We start from the raw sequence: 5,873 nt of genomic DNA on the forward strand, positions 1-5,873 counted from the left end.
GCTACCAAGCGACCCTTATAAATAAGTCCATCCATGTTAGTCTTTCTCATAAAGACCCACTTACACCCAATGGGTTTGACCCCTTCAGGTGGATCAACCAAAGTCTATACTTGGTTAGTGTACATGGATTCCATCTCGGATCTCATGGCCTCTAGCCATTTCTCGAAATCTGGTCTCATCACAGCTTCCTAATAGGAGGTAGGCTCATCCTCAATGAGCACAATGTCATCATGGTCAGACAAGAGAAATGAGTATTTCTTAAGCTAACGACGTACCCTGTCAGATCTGCGAAGAGGTAGGTCTACTTGAACTGGTTGTGGTTCCTCAACTCCTTGTGGAACAACATCATCCACAACACTTTGTGGTTCCAGTTCAATTTCCATCGAGGCTTCAGTGCTATTGTCCAAATCTTGAACTTCTTCAAGATCGAACGTACTCCCACTAGTCTTTCTAGAAACAAAATCCCTTTCTAGAAAAACCCCAGTCTTAGCCACAACTATCTTGTATTGACTGGGAATGTAGAAGTAATATCCCTTCGTTTCCTTGGGATATCCAATGAAATAGCACTTATCGGATTTGGGTCCTAATTTGTCCGAGACTTGACGTCGAACGTAAGCCTCAAAACCCCAAATCCTCATAAAAGACACCTGGGCATCTCTCCTAGTCTATACCCTATATGGTGTCTTTATTACAGCCTTAGATGGAACTCGGTTGAGAATGAAGGCTGCTATGTCTAGAGAATAGCCCCAAAGATACATGGGAAGATCTGTGTGACTCATCATAGACCGTACCATATCTAATAAGGTACGATTCCTCCTTTCGGATACACCATTCCACTGTGGTGTTCCAGGAGGAGTGAGTTGGGATAGGATCCCACACTCAGCTAGATAGTCACGAAACTCATAGCTAAGGTATTCTCCACCTCGATCTGATCGAAGTATCTTAATACTCTTGTCAAACTGGTTTTGTACTTCATTCTTGAATTCTTTGAACTTTTCAAAGGATTCTGACTTATGTGTCATTAGGTACACATAACCATATCTACTGAAGTCATTAGTAAATGTAACGAAGTACCTATAACCACCTCTACCAGTGGCATTGAAAGGGTCACATACATCACTATGTATAAGACCTAACAAGTCAGTCGCTCTCTCACTGTGTCCACTAAAGGGAGTCTTGGTCATCTTGCCTAGAAGGCATGACTCGCATGTCTCATATGATTCAAAATCAAATGAGTCCAGCAAACCATCTTTATAGAGCTGGGATAAGCGTTTGTCATTTATATGACCTAAGCGACAGTGCCAGAGATAGGTTTGGTTCATGTCATTTGACTTGAACCTCTTGGTACTTATGTTATAGATAGGATTCTCAAGGTCTAGAATATAGAGTCCGTTCATCAGAGGTACACTACAATAGAACATATCATTTAAATAAACTGAACAACATTTGTTCTTTATTATAAATGAAAAACCTTTCTTGTCCAAACAAGAAACTGATATGATGTTCTTAGTTAAAGCAGACACATAACAACATTCATCTAATTCTAATACAAGCCCAGAGGGCAGAGATAGATGATAAGTTCCTACAGCAACACCAGCAACCCGTGCTCCATTGCCTACTCGTAGGTCCACCTCGCCCTTTGTCAATGCCCTGCTATTTCTCAGCGCCTGCACATTAGTACAAATGTGAGAAGCACATCCGGTATCTAATACCCATGATGAAGAAATAGATAGATTGACTTCTATAACATATATACCTGAAGTGGAAGTCTCACTTCTCTTTTTCTTAAGATCTTCCAGGTAGACTTTGCAGTTCCTCTTCCAGTGCCCGGTCTGACCACAGTGGAAGCATGTAGCATCTTTGGCAACCCCTCATTTGGGTTTCAGTGTCTTGCCTTTGCCCTTGGCTTGGGACTTTCCCTTGTCTTTGGGCTTGTCCTTGCCCTTATGTTTCTGAACCATCAGAATAGAGTTGGGTTTAACCTTCTTAAGGTTGAGCTCAGCAGTTCTCAACATGCTAAGCAACTCGGGCAGTGGCTTGTCAATTTCGTTCATGTTGTAGTTCATGACAAACTGACTGTAGCTCTCTGGCAAGGACTGCAAGATCAAGTCAGTGGCCAGCTCTTGGCCAAGTGAAAATCCCAATCTCTGTAGGTTTTCTATGTACCCAATCATCTTGAGTACATATGGGCCTACGAGAATCCCATCTTGCATCTTGCACTGAAATAGTGCCTTGGAGATCTCGAATCTCTCATGCCTCACTTGTCCTTGATATAGTTGACGAAGATGTTCAACCATATCATAAGCGCCCATCAACTCGTGTTGCTTCTGAAGCTCAGAGTTCATGGTCGCGAGCATAAGACATGACACATCTAATGCGTCATCTTGATGCTTCTTGTAAGCATCTCGGTCAGCTCAATGGGCTGCTCCAGAACGTACAGTTTACATTCTTGTGTGAGAACGATTCTCAGGTTCCTGTACCAGTCTAGGAAATTAGCTCCGTTGAGCTTGTCCTTCTCAAGGACGGAACGCATGGAGAAAGAGTTCGTATTTGACGTTATAGTTATCTACAACAGAAAAATGCAGAAAAATAAATATCATATTCTATTAATCATCTAATTAGGTCTTTAATTAAATGATGCTCCCACTGAATTATAGAATTCCTGTAGGACAAGATCCACATCATACTATGCCCTGAGTTAGCTTTGGCTAAATCACCCAAGACTTAGTATGATTGGTAGGTAACTAATTACCAATTACATCTCTATGCAACTCTTGTTTATAGGATCAAGATCCACATTTATATTAAAACTCGAGTTAGCTTTGGCTAATATGCCCAAGAGTTAATATAAACGTGATTTTGACCTATCTACTAACCATTGGAAAATGCTTATAATTAAACTCGATCCAATTGAGTTAACTAGTTACTCAATCTAATTGAGTTGTACTCACCCATGCGTTGATAGGCAGGACCAAGATTGTCCCTCCGTACCCTACCAAGATAATATGTGTTGCTCTGCTTTGGCATATTCAACAACAACATGTGATCGAGGTAGTGATAGGTATCACGACATGGTAGGCATTACGAGTTGACTCGATTGAGATCTAATCTAATCTAATCAACGAGGTGTATCATATACGTGATTTAGATCTAATCTAATTGTTAGGGCGCATCATGTACGCGATTTAGATCAAATCTAATCGTTAAGGCGCTAATTAATTACTATTCTAGCATGCATCACATATACACACACAAGCAATTACTTAAATATTTTATGATTAGTCATTTCCCTACTACGATCTTCTCAAGCCAATGAGAAGATCGGATGGTCAACCTAAGGTCAACAGCTTCTCAAGCTCCTTCCTTTGACCACCTTGTGTTGCTCGCACCCTCCTCGTAACTCCGTCTCGAGTGGATCTTCCACCGCTCCAATTTGTACATTACAAAGGTGAAACTCGAGTTACATTCGAGTCTAAACTATTTACAACAGGAATATAAAAATAGGAAAGGCACAACGCGCAGGTCGCGTATCATATACAACACGCACATCACAGAAATGGCACGCAGGCCATAATATGAATTACAACACAAATTTCCAATCTAATTGGGTCTTTTCGGCCATGACCATCACAAAATATACATAATTCTAAATTATGTAATTTCTATAAATTTTTGTAATTTTTCTTACAATTTTTATAATTTTTATGAGTAAAAATTCCCGGCGATCCCGTTTAGCGATTTTCGGGCGCAATCGCGGAACGAAGCCCCTTGCGGGGTCAGGGGCAGCACCCCTACCCGCGATATAACCATTGCGAGTGTTCCTAAGCGATCCTATAGTGCCTTAGCCCGTTGTCCCAAAACGATTTGGGGCGAAACCTTGTCGTTTCGGAAATATTTTCTCGGTAGTCGAAGCCTACAAGTGTCTAAACACTTGTGCTTCGCTTCTACGAGAAAAATACCCATAAAATCTTTAAAAACAGTAAATTTACAGAAATTCACAGATCTGTAATTTTCATAAAAATATAAATTAAAACATGTATACGCTTCGCACGTGGCTCTGATACCACTGTTGGGTTTTCGGGCTGTAAAAACCGCTTTTTGCGTTGCGGAAACCCCGAAATTCCCATGCCACGGATCCGTGCGAAGAAATAAAATTTCATATGTATGTTTTATACTCCTAGATCTACTTTAGATCTACAAGATAAGAATTTACCCTTGATGCAAAGCCCTTCGCTTAATCCCGCTCGTCCAAGGTTCGCCGGATCTCGAGAGTATCAAAGTAGATACTCCTCTATGTGTATCCACACAAGCAAGAGATGGAGAAGAAATCTTGAGTGTGCTAGCACTCCAAGAAGTCTCGGCCAAAGAGGAGGAGAGGGAGAGAAGAAACCTAGAGAGGAAGAAGAAGAAATGAATGAGAATGAATTCTCACCTTGTGTAACTCCCAAGTGGCCGGCCACTTTAGGCTTATAAACTCCCATGGAATATCAAGAGTCAAGTCTCTTGATCTCCTCAATGAGGTGGCATTTGGTCAAGTCAAACTTGACCAAATGAAGAAGCATTGATGATGTGGCATTGGTCAAGTCAAAGTCAAGTCTAAATTAGACTCACTTCACACATGAACCAAATTGAGTCCAACTCAATTAGCTCAATTTGGATTACTCTTAATCCAATTTGGTTCATCACATGAACCTAATCCTTTAGGTTCATCAAATGAACCTAATCTCCATCTAATTACCCTTTATGTGTGACCCTATAGGTTCTTATAACGTTGGCAATGCTCCTAAACTCATTTAGAAACATAAGTAATGAGCGGTATCTAGCAACACATCATTACTACCCAAGTTATAAGAATGTTGAGATCCAACATCACCTTGTGACTACTAATTGTGACTCCTCACAATATATGACAAGTGTCCTTCTATCCTTGACATCTAGATTGATCAATGTGAGGCATAGACCGTGTCATCCTCTAATCAATCTAAATCTTGAATCCCAAGTAGACTCACTCAATCAAATGAGCTCAACATCTCATATTGACTCATTTGGGCATGGTCATGCACTTAGTGGTCTCACTCTATCAAGAATATCGATGTCACTCCCGTCATATAGGAGGGATAGATCCCATCTACATCACTCACATCACTCCGCATAATTTGTTACATACCCAGTAATCGCCTTTATAGTCCACCCAGTTACGGGTGACGTTTAACGAAGTCAAAGTACATAACTCCTTCAGGTCCAAGGACTAATAGTCATACTAATAGCCAAATGAGAAAGTATATGACACTCATATAACGATCCATGATACTTTCTCATGGTGGGTCATTCAGTATACATTCTCCAATGCATACCCATGTGTCAACTTGATATCTCCATATCCATGACTTGTGAGATCAAGTCATCGAGTTGACCTACATGCTAGTCTCGTCGCATTAACATTGTCCTTGAATGCTAATACTCGACTAGGAATGATTAAGAGTAGTGTTCCTTATATCATCTCACTATCGATTCAACTAACCGATTGATATAGGTAAGAACCTGTTAGTTAGAACCCTAGAGCCAATCATTTGATGATTGTATGGACTCATTGTATCATATTCTTGTATATTAATAAAGGCATTTGGATTTTGGTTATTATACTTACTTGTATTGGTGCCAAATAAACTAAGTATAATAATGTCCTTGAGTAGATGGTTCTCACCTATATAAATCGGTTAGTTGAACCGATAGTGAGATGATATAGGGAACACTACTCTTAATCATTCCTAGTCGAGTATTAACATTCAGGGACAATGTTAATGCAATAAGACTAGCATGTAGGTCAACTCGATGACTTGATCTCACAAGTCATGGATATAGAGATATCAAGT

Source organism: Zingiber officinale, chromosome 4B, assembly GCF_018446385.1.
Source record: "Zingiber officinale cultivar Zhangliang chromosome 4B, Zo_v1.1, whole genome shotgun sequence".
In the NCBI taxonomy this organism is placed as follows: domain Eukaryota; kingdom Viridiplantae; phylum Streptophyta; class Magnoliopsida; order Zingiberales; family Zingiberaceae; genus Zingiber; species Zingiber officinale.